General features: G+C 31.7%; 12 non-coding genes across 12 annotated transcripts; all 12 read left to right on the plus strand.

Moving 5' to 3' along the window:
• Positions 1–689: 689 nt before the first annotated feature.
• On the plus strand, positions 690–761 carry TRNAW-CCA (transfer RNA tryptophan (anticodon CCA)). The gene has a single exon. It is a non-coding gene; the product is annotated as a tRNA-Trp (tRNA).
• A 2,372-nt stretch (positions 762–3,133) lies between these two features.
• TRNAW-CCA (transfer RNA tryptophan (anticodon CCA)) lies at positions 3,134–3,205 on the plus strand. Its single transcript has one exon. It is a non-coding gene; the product is annotated as a tRNA-Trp (tRNA).
• A 1,150-nt stretch (positions 3,206–4,355) lies between these two features.
• Positions 4,356–4,427, plus strand: TRNAW-CCA (transfer RNA tryptophan (anticodon CCA)). The gene has a single exon. It is a non-coding gene; the product is annotated as a tRNA-Trp (tRNA).
• Positions 4,428–8,021: 3,594 nt separating this feature from the next.
• On the plus strand, positions 8,022–8,093 carry TRNAW-CCA (transfer RNA tryptophan (anticodon CCA)). Its single transcript has one exon. It is a non-coding gene; the product is annotated as a tRNA-Trp (tRNA).
• A 1,149-nt stretch (positions 8,094–9,242) lies between these two features.
• On the plus strand, positions 9,243–9,314 carry TRNAW-CCA (transfer RNA tryptophan (anticodon CCA)). The gene has a single exon. It is a non-coding gene; the product is annotated as a tRNA-Trp (tRNA).
• A 1,150-nt stretch (positions 9,315–10,464) lies between these two features.
• Positions 10,465–10,537, plus strand: TRNAW-CCA (transfer RNA tryptophan (anticodon CCA)). Its single transcript has one exon. It is a non-coding gene; the product is annotated as a tRNA-Trp (tRNA).
• Positions 10,538–11,687: 1,150 nt separating this feature from the next.
• Positions 11,688–11,759, plus strand: TRNAW-CCA (transfer RNA tryptophan (anticodon CCA)). Its single transcript has one exon. It is a non-coding gene; the product is annotated as a tRNA-Trp (tRNA).
• A 1,150-nt stretch (positions 11,760–12,909) lies between these two features.
• TRNAW-CCA (transfer RNA tryptophan (anticodon CCA)) lies at positions 12,910–12,981 on the plus strand. Its single transcript has one exon. It is a non-coding gene; the product is annotated as a tRNA-Trp (tRNA).
• Positions 12,982–14,130: 1,149 nt separating this feature from the next.
• Positions 14,131–14,202, plus strand: TRNAW-CCA (transfer RNA tryptophan (anticodon CCA)). Its single transcript has one exon. It is a non-coding gene; the product is annotated as a tRNA-Trp (tRNA).
• A 1,150-nt stretch (positions 14,203–15,352) lies between these two features.
• Positions 15,353–15,424, plus strand: TRNAW-CCA (transfer RNA tryptophan (anticodon CCA)). The gene has a single exon. It is a non-coding gene; the product is annotated as a tRNA-Trp (tRNA).
• A 1,150-nt stretch (positions 15,425–16,574) lies between these two features.
• TRNAW-CCA (transfer RNA tryptophan (anticodon CCA)) lies at positions 16,575–16,646 on the plus strand. The gene has a single exon. It is a non-coding gene; the product is annotated as a tRNA-Trp (tRNA).
• Positions 16,647–21,463: 4,817 nt separating this feature from the next.
• TRNAW-CCA (transfer RNA tryptophan (anticodon CCA)) lies at positions 21,464–21,535 on the plus strand. Its single transcript has one exon. It is a non-coding gene; the product is annotated as a tRNA-Trp (tRNA).
• Positions 21,536–22,477: the final 942 nt, after the last annotated feature.

A 22,477-nucleotide genomic window follows, 5' to 3' on the forward strand; every position in this document is an offset into this window, starting at 1 on the left:
ACCTAATTCAAGGTTTAGCATAAGCAGATGAACTATTTGTAATATAAACCACCAGAAAATCTACTGAATCAGTTTTAATAAGAGGCAACGTTAGCTCATCTGACTCAATATTAGAAGGTTGCGTGTTCAAATCACGTCAGGGTCGGTTATCATTTTGAAGATAAAAAGCTCTATTCTGCCCAAAAATACTATACAAGAAACTAATTACCAAGACTGTTATCTACTTTCAATAATGTGATTATACCTCAAACTGATACCTATATCAATAGCACATAGTCATTAAATAACTCACATTCTTATCAGTTCTCATAATTATTATACAAAAAATATCCAGTTTAGAGAATACGTTACTTGAAGGCCAACTCTAAATGTCTGTAATGTAACAATACATTTAAAAGCAATGATCTTTTCTGGATCAATTTTGGATCACTACCATCACTTTTCTATTTTAACAATACATTTAGTACCAATTTGATTTTATGGATGACTTTTTCCATTCAAATGACCTATACTGTGATGAATAAAAATTATACACTAAAGGAAAAACCACCAGACATATCTTTTTGTTTTGTTACCGAGGATGTAGGTTTGTTTGCTTGACAACTACCTAATTCAAGGTTTAGTATAAGCAGATGATCTATTTGTAATATAAACCACCAGAAAAATCTACAGAATCAGATTTAACAAGAGACCTCGTGGCGCAACGGTAGCGCGTCTGACTCCAGATCAGAAGGTTGCGTGTTCAAATCACGTCGGGGTCAGTTGTAATTTTGAAGATTAAATGCTCTTTTCTGCCAAAAAAATACTATACAAGAAACTAAATACTAAGAATGCTGTCTACTTTCAATAATGTGATTATAGCTCAAACTGATACCTATATCACTAGCACATAGTCATTAAATATCTCACCTTCTTATCAGTTCTCATAATTATAATACTAAAAATATCCAGTTTAGATTAAACTTTACTTGAAGGCCAACTCTAAATGTCTGTAATGTAACAATACATTTAAAAGCAATTAGCTTTTCTGGATCAATTTTGGATCACTGCCGTCTCTTGTCTTTTTTAGAAATACATTTAGTACCAATTTGATTTTAAAGATGACTTTTTCCATTCACATGACGTATACTATGAGGCATAAAAACTCTACACTGAAGGAAAAACCAGAATACATATCTTTTTGTTTTGATACCAAGGATGTAAGCTTGTTTGCTTGACAACTACCTAATTCAAGGTTTAGCATAAGCAGATGAACTATTTGTAATATAAACCACCAGAAAATCTACTGAATCAGTTTTAATAAGAGGCAACGTTAGCTCATCTGACTCAATATTAGAAGGTTGCGTGTTCAAATCACGTCAGGGTCGGTTATCATTTTGAAGATAAAAAGCTCTATTCTGCCCAAAAATACTATACAAGAAACTAATTACCAAGATTGTTATCTACTTTCAATAATGTGATTATACCTCAAACTGATACCTATATCAATAGCACATAGTCATTAAATAACTCACATTCTTATCAGTTCTCATAATTATTATACAAAAAATATCCAGTTTAGAGAATACGTTACTTGAAGGCCAACTCTAAATGTCTGTAATGTAACAATACATTTAAAAGCAATTAGCTTTTCTGGATCAATTTTGGATCACTACCATCACTTGTCTATTTTAACAATACATTTAGTACCAATTTGATTTTATGGATGACTTTTTCCATTCAAATGACCTATACTGTGATGAATAAAAATTATACACTAAAGGAAAAACCACCAGACATATCTTTTTGTTTTGTTACCAAGGATGTAGGTTTGTTTGCTTGACAACTACCTAATTCAAGGTTTAGTATAAGCAGATGATCTATTTGTAATATAAACCACCAGAAAAATCTACAGAATCAGATTTAACAAGAGACCTCGTGGCGCGACGCTAGCGTGTCTGACTCCAGATCAGAAGGTTGCGTGTTCAAATCACGTCGGGGTCAGTTGTCATTTTGAAGATTAAATGCTCTTTTCTGCCAAAAAAATACTATACAAGAATCTAAATACTAAGAATGCTGTCTACTTTCAATAATGTGATTATAGCTCAAACTGATACCTATATCACTAGCACATAGTCATTAAATATCACACCTTCTTATCAGTTCTCATAATTATAATACTAAAAATATCCAGTTTAGATTAAAATTTACTTGAAGGCCAACTCTAAATGTCTATAATGTAACAATACTTTTAAAAGCAATTAGCTTTTCTGGATCAATTTTGGATCACTGCCGTCTCTTGTATTTTTTAGAAATACATTTAGTACCAATTTGATTTTAAAGATGACTTTTTCCATTCACATGATGTATACTATGAGGCATAAAAACTCTACACTGAAGGAAAAACCAGAATACATATCTTTTTGTTTTGATACCAAGGATGTAAGCTTGTTTGCTTGACAACTACCTAATTCAAGGTTTAGCATAAGCAGATGAACTATTTGTAATATAAACCACCAGAAAATCTACTGAATCAGTTTTAATAAGAGGCAACGTTAGCTCATCTGACTCAATATTAGAAGGTTGCGTGTTCAAATCACGTCAGGGTCAGTTATCATTTTGAAGATAAAATGCTCTATTCTGCCCAAAAATACTATACTAGAAACTAATTACCAAGATTGTTATCTACTTTCAATAATGTGATTATACCTCAAACTGATACCTATATCACTAGCACATAGTCATTAAATAACTCACATTCTTATCAGTTCTCATAATTATTATACAAAAAATATCCAGTTTAGAGAATACGTTACTTGAAGGCCAACTCTAAATGTCTGTAATGTAACAATACATTTAAAAGCAATTAGCTTTTCTGGATCAATTTTGGATCACTACCATCACTTGTCTATTTTAACAATACATTTAGTACCAATTTGATTTTATGGATGACTTTTTCCATTCAAATGACCTATACTGTGATGAATAAAAATTATACACTAAAGGAAAAACCACCAGACATATCTTTTTGTTTTGTTACCGAGGATGAAGGTTTGTTTGCTTGACAACTACCTAATTCAAAGTTTAGTATAAGCAGATGATCTATTTGTAATATAAACCACCAGAAAAATCTACTGAATCGGATTTAACAAGAGACCTCGTGGCACAACGGTAGCGCGTCTGACTCCAGATCAGAAGGTTGCTTGTTCAAATCACGTCGGGGTCAGTTGTCATTTTAAAGATAAAATGCTCTTTTCTGCCAAAAAAATACTATACAAGAAACTAAATACTAAGATTGCTGTCTACTTTCAATAATGTGATTATAGCTCAAACTGATACCTATATCACTAGCACATAGTCATTAAATATCTCACCTTCTTATCAGTTCTCATAATTATAATACTAAAAATATCCAGTTTAGAGAATACGTTACTTGAAGGCCAACTCTAAATGTCTGTAATGTAACAATACATTTAAAAGCAATTAGCTTTTCTGGATCAATTTTGGATCACTGCCGTCACTTGTCTTTTTTAGAAATACATTTAGTACCAATTTGATTTTAAAGATGACTTTTTCCATTCACATGACGTATACTATGAGGCATAAAAACTCTACACTGAAGGAAAAACCAGAATACATATCTTTTTGTTTTGTTACCAAGGATGTAGGTTTGTTTGCTTGACAACTACCTAATTCAAGGTTTAGCATAAGCAGATGAACCATTTGTAATATAAACCACCAGAAAATCTACTGAATCAGTTTTAATAAGAGGCAACGTTAGCTCATCTGACTCAAGATTAGAAGGTTGTGTGTTCAAATCACGTCAGGGTCGGTTATCATTTTGATGATAAAATGCTCTATTCTGCCCAATAATACTATACTAGAAACTAATTACCAAGATTGTTATCTACTTTCAATAATGTGATTATACCTCAAACTGATACCTATATCACTAGCACATAGTCATTAAATAACTCACATTCTTATCAGTTCTCATAATTATTATACAAAAAATATCCAGTTTAGAGAATACGTTACTTGAAGGCCAACTCTAAATGTCTGTAATGTAACAATACATTTAAAAGCAATGATCTTTTCTGGATCAATTTTGGATCACTACCATCACTTTTCTATTTTAACAATACATTTAGTACCAATTTGATTTTATGGATGACTTTTTCCATTCAAATGACCTATACTGTGATGAATAAAAATTATACACTAAAGGAAAAACCACCAGACATATCTTTTTGTTTTGTTACCGAGGATGTAGGTTTGTTTGCTTGACAACTACATAATTCAAGGTTTAGTATAAGCAGATGATCTATTTGTAATATAAACCACCAGAAAAATCTACAGAATCAGATTTAACAAGAGACCTCGTGGCGCAACGGTAGCGCGTCTGACTCCAGATCAGACGGTTGCGTGTTCAAATCACGTCGGGGTCAGTTGTCATTTTGAAGATTAAATGCTCTTTTCTGCCAAAAAAATACTATACAAGAAACTAAATACTAAGAATGCTGTCTACTTTCAATAATGTGATTATAGCTCAAACTGATACCTATATCACTAGCACATAGTCATTAAATATCTCACCTTCTTATCAGTTCTCATAATTATAATACTACAAATATCCAGTTTAGATTAAACTTTACTTGAAGGCCAACTCTAAATGTCTGTAATGTAACAATACATTTAAAAGCAATTAGCTTTTCTGGATCAATTTTGGATCACTGCCGTCTCTTGTCTTTTTTAGAAATACATTTAGTACCAATTTGATTTTAAAGATGACTTTTTCCATTCACATGACGTATACTATGAGGCATAAAAACTCTACACTGAAGGAAAAACCAGAATACATATCTTTTTGTTTTGATACCAAGGATGTAAGCTTGTTTGCTTGACAACTACCTAATTCAAGGTTTAGCATAAGCAGATGAACTATTTGTAATATAAACCACCAGAAAATCTACTGAATCAGTTTTAATAAGAGGCAACGTTAGCTCATCTGACTCAATATTAGAAGGTTGCGTGTTCAAATCACGTCAGGGTCGGTTATCATTTTGAAGATAAAATGCTCTATTCTGCCCAATAATACTATACTAGAAACTAATTACCAAGATTGTTATCTACTTTCAATAATGTGATTATACCTCAAACTGATACCTATATCACTAGCACATAGTCATTAAATAACTCACATTCTTATCAGTTCTCATAATTATTATACAAAAAATATCCAGTTTAGAGAATACGTTACTTGAAGGCCAACTCTAAATGTCTGTAATGTAACAATACATTTAAAAGCAATGATCTTTTCTGGATCAATTTTGGATCACTACCATCACTTGTCTATTTTAACAATACATTTAGTACCAATTTGATTTTATGGATGACTTTTTCCATTCAAATGACCTATACTGTGATGAATAAAAATTATACACTAAAGGAAAAACCACCAGACATATCTTTTTGTTTTGTTACCGAGGATGTAGGTTTGTTTGCTTGACAACTAACTAATTCAAGGTTTAGTATAAGCAGATGATCTATTTGTAATATAAACCACAAGAAAAATCTACAGAATCAGATTTAACAAGAGACATCGTGGCGCAACGCTAGCGTGTCTGACTCCAGATCAGAAGGTTGCGTGTTCAAATCACGTTGGGGTCAGTTGTCATTTTGAAGATTAAATGCTCTTTTCTGCCAAAAAAATACTATACAAGAAACTAAATACTAAGAATGCTGTCTACTTTCAATAATGTGATTATAGCTCAAACTGATACCTATATCACTAGCACATACTCATTAAATATCACACCTTCTTATCAGTTCTCATAATTATAATACTAAAAATATCCAGTTTAGATTAAAATTTACTTGAAGGCCAACTCTAAATGTCTATAATGTAACAATACTTTTAAAAGCAATTAGCTTTTCTGGATCAATTTTGGATCACTGCCGTCTCTTGTCTTTTTTAGAAATACATTTAGTACCAATTTGATTTTAAAGATGACTTTTTCCATTCACATGACGTATACTATGAGGCATAAAAACTCTACACTGAAGGAAAAACCAGAATACATATCTTTTTGTTTTGATACCAAGGATGTAAGCTTGTTTGCTTGACAACTACCTAATTCAAGGTTTAGCATAAGCAGATGAACTATTTGTAATATAAACCACCAGAAAATCTACTGAATCAGTTTTAATAAGAGGCAACGTTAGCTCATCTGACTCAATATTAGAAGGTTGCGTGTTCAAATCACGTCAGGGTCGGTTATCATTTTGAAGATAAAAAGCTCTATTCTGCCCAAAAATACTATACAAGAAACTAATTACCAAGATTGTTATCTACTTTCAATAATGTGATTATACCTCAAACTGATACCTATATCAATAGCACATAGTCATTAAATAACTCACATTCTTATCAGTTCTCATAATTATTATACAAAAAATATCCAGTTTAGAGAATACGTTACTTGAAGGCCAACTCTAAATGTCTGTAATGTAACAATACATTTAAAAGCAATGATCTTTTCTGGATCAATTTTGGATCACTACCATCACTTGTCTATTTTAACAATACATTTAGTACCAATTTGATTTTATGGATGACTTTTTCCATTCAAATGACCTATACTGTGATGAATAAAAATTATACACTAAAGGAAAAACCACCAGACATATCTTTTTGTTTTGTTACCGAGGATGTAGGTTTGTTTGCTTGACAACTAACTAATTCAAGGTTTAGTATAAGCAGATGATCTATTTGTAATATAAACCACAAGAAAAATCTACAGAATCAGATTTAACAAGAGACCGCGTGGCGCAACGCTAGCGTGTCTGACTCCAGATCAGAAGGTTGCGTGTTCAAATCACGTTGGGGTCAGTTGTCATTTTGAAGATTAAATGCTCTTTTCTGCCAAAAAAATACTATACAAGAAACTAAATACTAAGAATGCTGTCTACTTTCAATAATGTGATTATAGCTCAAACTGATACCTATATCACTAGCACATACTCATTAAATATCACACCTTCTTATCAGTTCTCATAATTATAATACTAAAAATATCCAGTTTAGATTAAAATTTACTTGAAGGCCAACTCTAAATGTCTATAATGTAACAATACTTTTAAAAGCAATTAGCTTTTCTGGATCAATTTTGGATCACTGCCGTCTCTTGTCTTTTTTAGAAATACATTTAGTACCAATTTGATTTTAAAGATGACTTTTTCCATTCACATGACGTATACTATGAGGCATAAAAACTCTACACTGAAGGAAAAACCAGAATACATATCTTTTTGTTTTGATACCAAGGATGTAAGCTTGTTTGCTTGACAACTACCTAATTCAAGGTTTAGCATAAGCAGATGAACTATTTGTAATATAAACCACCAGAAAATCTACTGAATCAGTTTTAATAAGAGGCAACGTTAGCTCATCTGACTCAATATTAGAAGGTTGCGTGTTCAAATCACGTCAGGGTCGGTTATCATTTTGAAGATAAAAAGCTCTATTCTGCCCAAAAATACTATACAAGAAACTAATTACCAAGATTGTTATCTACTTTCAATAATGTGATTATACCTCAAACTGATACCTATATCACTAGCACATAGTCATTAAATAACTCACATTCTTATCAGTTCTCATAATTATTATACAAAAAATATCCAGTTTAGAGAATACGTTACTTGAAGGCCAACTCTAAATGTCTGTAATGTAACAATACATTTAAAAGCAATTAGCTTTTCTGGATCAATTTTGGATCACTACCATCACTTGTCTATTTTAACAATACATTTAGTACCAATTTGATTTTATGGATGACTTTTTCCATTCAAATGACCTATACTGTGATGAATAAAAATTATACACTAAAGGAAAAACCACCAGACATATCTTTTTGTTTTGTTACCGAGGATGTAGGTTTGTTTGCTTGACAACTACCTAATTCAAGGTTTAGTATAAGCAGATGATCTATTTGTAATATAAACCACCAGAAAAATCTACAGAATCAGATTTAACAAGAGACCTCGTGGCGCAACGCTAGCGTGTCTGACTCCAGATCAGAAGGTTGCGTGTTCAAATCACGTCGGGGTCAGTTGTCATTTTGAAGATTAAATGCTCTTTTCTGCCAAAAAAATACTATACAAGAAACTAAATACTAAGAATGCTGTCTACTTTCAATAATGTGATTATAGCTCAAACTGATACCTATATCACTAGCACATAGTCATTAAATATCACACCTTCTTATCAGTTCTCATAATTATAATACTAAAAATATCCAGTTTAGATTAAAATTTACTTGAAGGCCAACTCTAAATGTCTATAATGTAACAATACTTTTAAAAGCAATTAGCTTTTCTGGATCAATTTTGGATCACTGCCGTCTCTTGTCTTTTTTAGAAATACATTTAGTACCAATTTGATTTTAAAGATGACTTTTTCCATTCACATGACGTATACTATGAGGCATAAAAACTCTACACTGAAGGAAAAACCAGAATACATATCTTTTGTTTTGATACCAAGGATGTAAGCTTGTTTGCTTGACAACTACCTAATTCAAGGTTTAGCATAAGCAGATGAACTATTTGTAATATAAACCACCAGAAAATCTACTGAATCAGTTTTAATAAGAGGCAACGTTAGCTCATCTGACTCAATATTAGAAGGTTGCGTGTTCAAATCACGTCAGGGTCAGTTATCATTTTGAAGATAAAATGCTCTATTCTGCCCAAAAATACTATACTAGAAACTAATTACCAAGATTGTTATCTACTTTCAATAATGTGATTATACCTCAAACTGATACCTATATCACTAGCACATAGTCATTAAATAACTCACATTCTTATCAGTTCTCATAATTATTATACAAAAAATATCCAGTTTAGAGAATACGTTACTTGAAGGCCAACTCTAAATGTCTGTAATGTAACAATACATTTAAAAGCAATTAGCTTTTCTGGATCAATTTTGGATCACTACCATCACTTGTCTATTTTAACAATACATTTAGTACCAATTTGATGTTATGGATGACTTTTTCCATTCAAATGACCTATACTGTGATGAATAAAAATTATACACTAAAGGAAAAACCACCAGACATATCTTTTTGTTTTGTTACCGAGGATGAAGGTTAGTTTGCTTGACAACTACCTAATTCAAGGTTTAGTATAAGCAGATGATCTATTTGTAATATAAACCACCAGAAAAATCTACTGAATCAGACTTAACAAGAGACCTCGTGGCGCAACGGTAGCGCGTCTGATTCCAGATCAGAAGGTTGCTTGTTCAAATCACGTCGGGGTCAGTTGTCATTTTGAAGATAAAATGCTCTTTTCTGCCAAAAAAATACTATACAAGAAACTAAATACTAAGATTGCTGTCTACTTTCAATAATGTGATTATAGCTCAAACTGATACCTATATCACTAGCACATAGTCATTAAATATCTCACCTTCTTATCAGTTCTCATAATTATAATACTAAAAATATCCAGTTTAGAGAATACGTTACTTGAAGGCCAACTCTAAATGTCTGTAATGTAACAATACATTTAAAAGCAATTAGCTTTTCTGGATCAATTTTGGATCACTGCCGTCACTTGTCTTTTTTAGAAATACATTTAGTACCAATTTGATTTTAAAGATGACTTTTTCCATTCACATGACGTATACTATGAGGCATAAAAACTCTACACTGAAGGAAAAACCAGAATACATATCTTTTTGTTTTGTTACCAAGGATGTAGGTTTGTTTGCTTGACAACTACCTAATTCAAGGTTTAGCATAAGCAGATGAACCATTTGTAATATAAACCACCAGAAAATCTACTGAATCAGTTTTAATAAGAGGCAACGTTAGCTCATCTGACTCAAGATTAGAAGGTTGCGTGTTCAAATCACGTCAGGGTCGGTTATCATTTTGATGATAAAATGCTCTATTCTGCCCAATAATACTATACTAGAAACTAATTACCAAGATTGTTATCTACTTTCAATAATGTGATTATACCTCAAACTGATACCTATATCACTAGCACATAGTCATTAAATAACTCACATTCTTATCAGTACTCATAATTATTATACAAAAAATATCCAGTTTAGAGAATACGTTACTTGAAGGCCAACTCTAAATGTCTGTAATGTAACAATACATTTAAAAGCAATGATCTTTTCTGGATCAATTTTGGATCACTACCATCACTTTCCTATTTAAACAATACATTTAGTACCAATTTGATTTTATGGATGACTTTTTCCATTCAAATGACCTATACTGTGATGAATAAAAATTATACACTAAAGGAAAAACCACCAGACATATCTTTTTGTTTTGTTACCGAGGATGTAGGTTTGTTTGCTTGACAACTACCTAATTCAAGGTTTAATATAAGCAGATGATCTATTTGTAATATAAACCACCAGAAAAATCTACAGAATCAGATTTAACAAGAGACCTCGTGGCGCAACGGTAGCGCGTCTGACTCCAGATCAGAAGGTTGCGTGTTCAAATCACGTAGGGGGTCAGTTGTCATTTTGAAGATTAAATGCTCTTTTCTGCCAAAAAAATACTATACAAGAAACTAAATACTAAGAATGCTGTCTACTTTCAATAATGTGATTATAGCTCAAACTGATACCTATATCACTAGCACATAGTCATTAAATATCTCACCTTCTTATCAGTTCTCATAATTATAATACTACAAATATCCAGTTTAGATTAAACTTTACTTGAAGGCCAACTCTAAATGTCTGTAATGTAACAATACATTTAAAAGCAATTAGCTTTTCTGGATCAATTTTGGATCACTGCCATCTCTTGTCTTTTTTAGAAATACATTTAGTACCAATTTGATTTTAAAGATGACTTTTTCCATTCACATGACGTATACTATGAGGCATAAAAACTCTACACTGAAGGAAAAACCAGAATACATATCTTTTTGTTTTGATACCAAGGATGTAAGCTTGTTTGCTTGACAACTACCTAATTCAAGGTTTAGCATAAGCAGATGAACTATTTGTAATATAAACCACCAGAAAATCTACTGAATCAGTTTTAATAAGAGGCAACGTTAGCTCATCTGACTCAATATTAGAAGGTTGCGTGTTCAAATCACGTCAGGGTCGGTTATCATTTTGAAGATAAAAAGCTCTATTCTGCCCAAAAATACTATACTAGAAACTAATTACCAAGATTGTTATCTACTTTCAATAATGTGATTATACCTCAAGCTGATACCTATATCAATAGCACATAGTCATTAAATAACTCACATTCTTATCAGTTCTCATAATTATTATACAAAAAATATCCAGTTTAGAGAATACGTTACTTGAAGGTCAACTCTAAATGTCTGTAATGTAACAATACATTTAAAAGCAATTAGCTTTTCTGGATCAATTTTGGATCACTACCATCACTTGTCTATTTTAACAATACATTTAGTACCAATTTGATTTTATGGATGACTTTTTCCATTCAAATGACCTATACTGTGATGAATAAAAATTATACACTAAAGGAAAAACCACCAGACATATCTTTTTGTTTTGTTACCGAGGATGAAGGTTTGTTTGCTTGACAACTACCTAATTCAAGGTTTAGTATAAGCAGATGATCTATTTGTAATATAAACCACCAGAAAAATCTACTGAATCGGACTTAACAAGAGACCTCGTGGCGCAACGGTAGTGCGTCTGATTCCAGATCAGAAGGTTGCTTGTTCAAATCACGTCGGGGTCAGTTGTCATTTTGAAGATAAAATGCTCTTTTCTGCCAAAAAAATACTATACAAGAAACTAAATACTAAGATTGCTGTCTACTTTCAATAATGTGATTATAGCTCAAACTGATACCTATATCACTAGCACATAGTCATTAAATATCTCACTTTCTTATCAGTTCTCATAATTATAATACTAAAAATATCCAGTTTAGAGAATACGTTACTTGAAGGCCAACTCTAAATGTCTGTAATGTAACAATACATTTAAAAGCAATTAGCTTTTCTGGATCAATTTTGGATCACTGCCGTCACTTGTCTTTTTTAGAAATACATTTAGTACCAATTTGATTTTAAAGATTACTTTTTCCATTCACATGACGTATACTATGAGGCATAAAAACTCTACACTGAAGGAAAAACCAGAATACATATCTTTTTGTTTTGTTACCAAGGATGTAGGTTTGTTTGCTTGACAACTACCTAATTCAAGGTTTAGCATAAGCAGATGAACCATTTGTAATATAAACCACCAGAAAATCTACTGAATCAGTTTTAATAAGAGGCAACGTTAGCTCATCTGACTCAAGATTAGAAGGTTGCGTGTTCAAATCACGTCAGGGTCGGTTATCATTTTGAAGATAAAATGCTCTATGCTGCCCAATAATACTATACTAGAAACTAATTACCAAGATTGTTATCTACTTTCAATAATGTGATTATACCTCAAACTGATACCTATATCACTAGCACATAGTCATTAAATAACTCACATTCTTATCAGTTCTCATAATTATTATACAAAAAATATCCAGTTTAGAGAATACGTTACTTGAAGGCGAACTCTAAATGTCTGTAATGTAACAATACATTTAAAAGCAATTAGCTTTTCTGGAACAATTTTGGATCACTACCATTACTTGTCTATTTTAACAATACATTTAGTACCAATATGATTTTATGGATGACTTTTTCCATTCAAATGACCTATACTGTGATGAATAAAAATTATACACTAAAGGAAAAACCACCAGACATATCTTTTTGTTTTGTTACCGAGGATGAAGGTTTGTTTGCTTGACAACTACCTAATTCAAGGTTTAGTATAAGCAGATGATCTATTTGTAATATAAACCACCAGAAAAATCTACTGAATCGGATTTAACAAGAGACCTCGTGGCGCAACGGTAGTGCGTCTGACTCCAGATCAGAAGGTTGCTTGTTCAAATCACGTCGGGGTCAGTTGTCATTTTGAAGAAAAAATGCTCTTTTCTGCCAAAAAAATACTATACAAGAAACTAAATACTAAGATTGCTGTCTACTTTCAATAATGTGATTATAGCTCAAACTGATACCTATATCACTAGCACATAGTCATTAAATATCTCACATTCTTTTCAGTTCTCATAATTATAATACTAAAAATATCCAGTTTAGAGAATACGTTACTTGAAGGCCAACTCTAAATGTCTGTAATGTAACAATACATTTAAAAGCAATTAGCTTTTCTGGATCAGTTTTGGATCACTGCCGTCACTTGTCTTTTTTAGAAATACATTTAGTAGCAATTTGATTTTAAAGATGACTTTTTCCATTCACATGACGTATACTATGAGGCATAAAAACTCTACACTGAAGGAAAACCAGAATACATATCTTTTTGTTTTGTTACCAAGGATGTAGGTTTGTTTGCTTGACAACTACCTAATTCAAGGTTTAGCATAAGCAGATGAACCATTTGTAATATAAACCACCAGAAAATCTACTGAATCAGTTTTAATAAGAGGCAACGTTAGCTCATCTGACTCAAGATTAGAAGGTTGCGTGTTCAAATCACGTCAGGGTCGGTTATCATTTTGAAGATAAAATGCTCTATTCTGCCCAATAATACTATACTAGAAACTAATTACCAAGATTGTTATCTACTTTCAATAATGTGATTATACCTCAAACTGATACCTATATCACTAGCACATAGTCATTAAATAACTCACATTCTTATCAGTTCTCATAATTATTATACAAAAAATATCCAGTTTAGAGAATACGTTACTTGAAGGCCAACTCTAAATGTCTGTAATGTAACAATACATTTAAAAGCAATGATCTTTTCTGGATCAATTTTGGATCACTACCATCACTTGTCTATTTTAACAATACATTTAGTACCAATTTGATTTTATGGATGACTTTTTCCATTCAAATGACCAATACTGTGATGAATAAAAATTATACACTAAAGGAAAAACCACCAGACATATCTTTTTGTTTTGTTACCGAGGATGTAGGTTTGTTTGCTTGACAACTACCTAATTCAAGGTTTAGTATAAGCAGATGATCTATTTGTAATATAAACCACCAGAAAAATCTACAGAATCAGATTTAACAAGAGACCTCGTGGCGCAACGGTAGCGCGTCTGATTCCAGATCAGAAGGTTGCTTGTTCAAATCACGTCGGGGTCAGTTGTTATTTTGAAGATAAAATGCTCTTTTCTGCCAAAAAAATACTATACAAGAAACTAAATACTAAGATTGCTGTCTACTTTCAATAATGTGATTATAGCTCAAACTGATACCTATATCACTAGCACATAGTCATTAAATATCTCACTTTCTTAGCAGTTCTCATAATTATAATACTAAAAATATCCAGTTTAGAGAATACGTTACTTGAAGGCCAACTCTAAATGTCTGTAATGTAACAATACATTTAAAAGCAATTAGCTTTTCTGGATCAATTTTGGATCACTGCCGTCACTCGTCTTTTTTAGAAATACATTTAGTACCAATTTGATTTTAAAGATTACTTTTTCCATTCACATGACGTATACTATGAGGCATAAAAACTCTACACTGAAGGAAAAAACAGAATACATATCTTTTTGTTTTGTTACCAAGGATGTAGGTTTGTTTGCTTGACAACTACCTAATTCAAGGTTTAGCATAAGCAGATGAACCATTTGTAATATAAACCACCAGAAAATCTACTGAATCAGTTTTAATAAGAGGCAACGTTAGCTCATCTGACTCAAGATTAGAAGGTTGCGTGTTCAAATCACGTCAGGGTCGGTTATCATTTTGAAGATAAAATGCTCTATTCTGCCCAATAATACTATACTAGAAACTAATTACCAAGATTGTTATCTACTTTCAATAATGTGATTATACCTCAAACTGATACCTATATCACTAGCACATAGTCATTAAATAACTCACATTCTTATCAGTTCTCATAATTATTATACAAAAAATATCCAGTTTAGAGAATACGTTACTTGAAGGCGAACTCTAAATGTCTGTAATGTAACAATACATTTAAAAGCAATTAGCTTTTCTGGATCAATTTTGGATCACTACCATTACTTGTCTATTTTAACAATACATTTAGTACCAATATGATTTTATGGATGACTTTTTCCATTCAAATGACCTATACTGTGATGAATAAAAATTATACACTAAAGGAAAAACCACCAGACATATCTTTTTGTTTTGTTACCGAGGATGAAGGTTTGTTTTCTTGACAACTACCTAATTCAAGGTTTAGTATAAGCAGATGATCTATTTGTAATATAAACCACCAGAAAAATCTACTGAATCAGATTTAACAAGAGACCTCGTGGCGCAACGGTAGTGCGTCTGACTCCAGATCAGAAGGTTGCTTGTTCAAATCACGTCGGGGTCAGTTGTCATTTTGAAGATAAAATGCTCTTTTCTGCCAAAAAAATACTATACAAGAAACTAAATACTAAGATTGCTGTCTACTTTCAATAATGTGATTATAGCTCAAACTGATACCTATATCACTAGCACATAGTCATTAAATATCTCACATTCTTTTCAGTTCTCATAATTATAATACTAAAAATATCCAGTTTAGAGAATACGTTACTTGAAGGCCAACTCTAAATGTCTGTAATGTAACAATACATTTAAAAGCAATTAGCTTTTCTGGATAAGTTTTGGATCACTGCCGTCACTTGTCTTTTTTAGAAATACATTTAGTAGCAATTTGATTTTAAAGATGACTTTTTCCATTCACATGACGTATACTATGAGGCATAAAAACTCTACACTGAAGGAAAAACCAGAATACATATCTTTTTGTTTTGTTACCAAGGATGTAGGTTTGTTTGCTTGACAACTACCTAATTCAAGGTTTAGCATAAGCAGATGAACCATTTGTAATATAAACCACCAGAAAATCTACTGAATCAGTTTTAATAAGAGGCAATGTTAGCTCATCTGACTCAAGATTAGAAGGTTGCGTGTTCAAATCACGTCAGGGTCGGTTATCATTTTGAAGATAAAATGCTCTATTCTGCCCAATAATACTATACTAGAAACTAATTACCAAGATTGTTATCTACTTTCAATAATGTGATTATACCTCAAACTGATACCTATATCACTAGCACATAGTCATTAAATAACTCACATTCTTATCAGTTCTCATAATTATTATACAAAAAATATCCAGTTTAGAGAATACGTTACTTGAAGGCCAACTCTAAATGTCTGTAATGTAACAATACATTTAAAAGCAATGATCTTTTCTGGATCAATTTTGGATCACTACCATCACTTGTCTATTTTAACAATACATTTAGTACCAATTTGATTTTATGGATGACTTTTTCCATTCAAATGACCAATACTGTGATGAATAAAAATTATACACTAAAGGAAAAATCACCAGACATATCTTTTTGTTTTGTTACCGAGGATGTAGGTTTGTTTGCTTGACAACTACCTAATTCAAGGTTTAGTATAAGCAGATGATCTATTTGTAATATAAACCACCAGAAAAATCTACAGAATCAGATTTAACAAGAGACCTCGTGGCGCAACGGTAGCGCGTCTGACTCCAGATCAGAAGGTTGCGTGTTCAAATCACGTCGGGGTCAGTTGTCATTTTGAAGATTAAATGCTCTTTTCTGCCAAAAAAATACTATACAAGAAACTAAATACTAAGAATGCTGTCTACTTTCAATAATGTGATTATAGCTCAAACTGATACCTATATCACTAGCACATAGTCATTAAATATCTCATCTTCTTATCAGTTCTCATAATTATAATACTACAAATATCCAGTTTAGATTAAACTTTACTTGAAGGCCAACTCTAAATGTCTGTAATGTAACAATACATTTAAAAGCAATTAGCTTTTCTGGATCAATTTTGGATCACTGCCGTCTCTTGTCTTTTTTAGAAATACATTTAGTACCAATTTGATTTTAAAGATGACTTTTTCCATTCACATGACGTATACTATGAGGCATAAAAACTCTACACTGAAGGAAAAACCAGAATACATATCTTTTTGTTTTGATACCAAGGATGTAAGCTTGTTTGCTTGACAACTACCTAATTCAAAGTTTAGCATAAGCAGATGAACTATTTGTAATATAAACCACCAGAAAATCTACTGAATCAGTTTTAATAACAGGCAACGTTAGATCATCTGACTCAATATTAGAAGGTTGCGTGTTCAAATCACGTCAGGGTCGGTTATCAATTTGAAGATAAAAAGCTCTATTCTGCCCAAAAATACTATACTAGAAACTAATTACCAAGATTGTTATCTACTTTCAATAATGTGATTATACCTCAAACTGATACCTATATCACTAGCACATAGTCATTAAATAACTCACATTCTTATCAGTTCTCATAATTATTATACAAAAAATATCCAGTTTAGAGAATACGTTACTTGAAGGCCAACTCTAAATGTCTGTAATGTAACAATACATTTAAAAGCAATTAGCTTTTCTGGATCAATTTTGGATCACTACCATCACTTGTCTATTTTAACAATACATTTAGTACCAATTTGATTTTATGGATGACTTTTTCCATTCAAATGACCTATACTATGATGAATAAAAATTATACACTAAAGGAAAAACCACCAGACATATCTTTTTGTTTTGTTACCGAGGATCAAGGTTTGTTTGCTTGACAACTACCTAATTCAAGGTTTAGTATAAGCAGATGATCTATTTGTAATGTAAACCACCAGAAAAATCTACTGAATTGGATTTAACAAGAGACCTCGTGGCGCAATGGTAGTGCCTCTGACTCCAGATCAGAAGGTTGCTTGTTCAAATCACGTCGGGGTCAGTTGTCATTTTGAAGATAAAATGCTCTTTTCTGCCAAAAAAATACTATACAAGAAACTAAATACTAAGATTGCTGTCTACTTTCAATAATGTGATTATAGCTCAAACTGATACCTATATCACTAGCACATAGTCATTAAATATCTCACATTCTTTTCAGTTCTCATAATTATAATACTAAAAATATCCAGTTTAGAGAATACGTTACCTGAAGGCCAACTCTAAATGTCTGTAATGTAACAATACATTTAAAAGCAATTAGCTTTTCTGGATCAATTTTGGATCACTGCCGTCACTTGTCTTTTTTAGAAATACATTTAGTACCAATTTGATTTTAAAGATGACTTTTTCCATTCACATGACGTATACTATGAGGCATAAAAACTCTACACTGAAGGAAAAACCAGAATACATATCTTTTTGTTTTGTTACCAAGGATGTAGGTTTGTTTGCTTGACAACTACCTAATTCAAGGTTTAGCATAAGCAGATGAACCATTTGTAATATAAACCACCAGAAAATCTACTGAATCAGTTTTAATAAGAGGCAACGTTAGCTCATCTGACTCAAGATTAGAAGGTTGCGTGTTCAAATCACGTCAGGGTCGGTTATCAATTTGAAGATAAAATGCTCTATTCTGCCCAATAATACTATACTAGAAACTAATTACCAAGATTGTTATCTACTTTCAATAATGTGATTATACCTCAAACTGATACCTATATCACTAGCACATAGTCATTAAATAACTCACATTCTTATCAGTTCTCATAATTATTATACAAAAAATATCCAGTTTAGAGAATACGTTACTTGAAGGCCAACCCTAAATGTCTGTAATGTAACAATACATTTAAAAGCAATGATCTTTTCTGGATCAATTTTGGATCACTACCATCACTTGTCTATTTTAACAATACATTTAGTACCAATTTGATTCTATGGATGACTTTTTCCATTCAAATGACCTATACTGTGATGAATAAAAATTATACACTAAAGGAAAAACCACCAGACATATCTTTTTGTTTTTTTACCGAGGATGAAGGTTTGTTTGCTTGACAACTACCTAATTCAAGGTTTAGTATAAGCAGATGATCTATTTGTAATATAAACCACCAGAAAAATCTACTGAATCGGATTTAACAAGAGACCTCGTGGCGCAACGGTAGCGCGTCTTACTCCAGATCAGAAGGTTGCTTGATCAAATCACGTTGGGGTCAGTTGTCATTTTGAAGATAAAATGCTCTTTTCTGCCAAAAAAAATACTATACTAGAAACTAAATACTAAGAATGCTGTCTACTTTCAATAATGTGATTATAGCTCAAACTGATACCTATATCACTAGCACATAGTCATTAAATATCTCACCTTCTTATCAGTTCTCATAATTATAATACTAAAAATATCCAGTTTAGATTAAACTTTACTTGAAGGCCAACTCTAAATGTCTGTAATGTAACAATACATTTAAAAGCAATTAGCTTTTCTGGATCAATTTTGGATCACTGCCATCTCTTGTATTTTTTAGAAATACATTTAGTACCAATTTGATTTTAAAGATGACTTTTTCCATTCACATGACGTATACTATGAGGCATATAAACTCTACACTGAAGGAAAAACCAGAATACATATCTTTTTGTTTTGATACCAAGGATGTAAGCTTGTTTGCTTGACAACTACCTAATTCAAGGTTTAGCATAAGCAGATGAACTATTTGTAATATAAACCACCAGAAAATCTACTGAATCAGTTTTAATAAGAGGCAACGTTAGCTCATCTGACTCAATATTAGAAGGTTGCGTGTTCAAATCACGTCAGGGTCGGTTATCATTTTGAAGATAAAAAGCTCTATTCTGCCCAAAAATACTATACTAGAAACTAATTACCAAGATTGTTATCTACTTTCAATAATGTGATTATACCTCAAACTGATACCTATATCACTAGCACATAGTCATTAAATAACTCACATTCTTATCAGTTCTCATAATTATTATACAAAAAATATCCAGTTTAGAGAATACGTTACTTGAAGGTCAACTCTAAATGTCTGTAATGTAACAATACATTTAAAAGCAATTAGCTTTTCTGGATCAATTTTGGATCACTACCATCACTTGTCTATTTTAACAATACATTTAGTACCAATTTGATTTTATGGATGACTTTTTCCATTCAAATGACCTATACTGTGATGAATAAAAATTATACACTAAAGGAAAAACCACCAGACATATCTTTTTGTTTTGTTACCGAGGATGAAGGTTTGTTTGCTTGACAACTACCTAATTCAAGGTTTAGTATAAGCAGATGATCTATTTGTAATATAAACCACCAGAAAAATCTACTGAATCGCATTTAACAAGAGACCTCGTGGCGCAACGGTAGTGCGTCTGACTCCAGATCAGAAGGTTGCTTGATCAAATCACGTTGGGGTCAGTTGTCATTTTGAAGATAAAATGCTCTTTTCTGACAAAAAAATACTATACAAGAAACTAAATACTAAGATTGCTGTCTACTTTCAATAATGTGATTATAGCTCTAACTGATACCTATATCACTAGCACATAGTCATTAAATATCTCACCTTCTTATCAGTTCTCATAATTATAATACTAAAAATATCCAGTTTAGATTAAACTTTACTTGAAGGCCAACTCTAAATGTCTGTAATGTAACAATACATTTAAAAGCAATTAGCTTTTCTGGATCAATTTTGGATCACTGCCGTCTCTTGTCTTTTTTAGAAATACATTTAGTACCAATTTGATTTTAAAGATGACTTTTTCCATTCACATGACGTATACTATGAGGCATAAAAACTCTACACTGAAGGAAAAACCAGAATACATATCTTTTTGTTTTGTTACCAAGGATGTAGGTTTGTTTGCTTGACAACTACCTAATTCAAGGTTTAGCATAAGCAGATGAACCATTTGTAATATAAACCACCAGAAAATCTACTGAATCAGTTTTAATAAGAGGCAACGTTAGCTCATCTGACTCAAGATTAGAAGGTTGCATGTTCAAATCACGTCAGGGTCGGTTATCATTTTGAAGATAAAATACTCTATTCTGCCCAATAATACTATACTAGAAACTAATTACCAAGATTGTTATCTACTTTCAATAATGTGATTATACCTCAAACTGATACCTATATCACTAGCACATAGTCATTAAATAACTCACATTCTTATCAGTTCTCATAATTATTATACAAAAAATATCCAGTTTAGAGAATACGTTACTTGAAGGCGAACTCTAAATGTCTGTAATGTAAAAATACATTTAAAAGCAATTAGCTTTTTTGAATCAATTTTGGATCACTACCATTACTTGTCTATTTTAACAATACATTTAGTACCAATATGTTTTTATGGATGACTTTTTCCATTCAAATGACCTATACTGTGATGAATAAAAATTATACACTAAAGGAAAAACCACCAGACATATCTTTTTGTTTTGTTACCGAGGATGAAGGTTTGTTTGCTTGACAACTACCTAATTCAAGGTTTAGTATAAGCAGATGATCTATTTGTAATATAAACCACCAGAAAAATCTACTGAATCGGATTTAACAAGAGACCTCGTGGCGCAACGGTAGTGCGTCTGACTCCAGATCAGAAGGTTGCTTGTTCAAATCACGTCGGGGTCAGTTGTCATTTTGAAGATAAAATGCTCTTTTCTGCCAAAAAAATACTATACAAGAAACTAAATACTAAGATTGCTGTCTACTTTCAATAATGTGATTATAGCTCAAACTGATACCTATATCACTAGCACATAGTCATTAAATAACTCACATTCTTATCAGTTCTCATAATTATTATACAAAAAATATCCAGTTTAGATTAAACTTTACTTGAAGGCCAACTCTAAATGTCTGTAATGTAACAATACATTTAAAAGCAATTAGCTTTTCTGGATCAATTTTGGATCACTGCCGTCTCTTGTCTTTTTTAGAAATACATTTAGTACCAATTTGATTTTAAAGATGACTTTTTCCATTCACATGACGTATACTATGAGGCATAAAAACGCTACACTGAAGGAAAAACCAGAATACATATCTTTTTGTTTTGATACCAAGGATGTAAGCTTGTTTGCTTGACAACTACCTAATTCAAGGTTTAGCATAAGCAGATGAACTATTTGTAATATAAACCACCAGAAAATCTACTGAATCAGTTTTAATAAGAGGCAATGTTAGCTCATCTGACTCAATATTAGAAGGTTGCGTGTTCAAATCACGTCAGGGTCGGTTATCATTTTGAAGATAAAATGCTCTATTCTGCCCAAAAATACTATACTAGAAACTAATTACCAAGATTGTTATCTACTTTCAATAATGTGATTATACCTCAAACTGATACCTATATCACTAGCACATAGTCATTAAATAACTCACATTCTTATCAGTTCTCATAATTATTATACAAAAAATATCCAGTTTAGAGAATACGTTACTTGAAGGCCAACTCTAAATGTCTGTAATGTAACAATACATTTAAAAGCAATTAGCTTTTCTGGATCAATTTTGGATCACTACCATCACTTGTCTATTTTAACAATACATTTAGTACCAATTTGATTTTAT

This window comes from Taudactylus pleione, unplaced genomic scaffold, assembly GCF_031769625.1.
Source record: "Taudactylus pleione unplaced genomic scaffold, aTauple2 ptg000393l, whole genome shotgun sequence".
Lineage (NCBI taxonomy): Eukaryota > Metazoa > Chordata > Amphibia > Anura > Myobatrachidae > Taudactylus > Taudactylus pleione.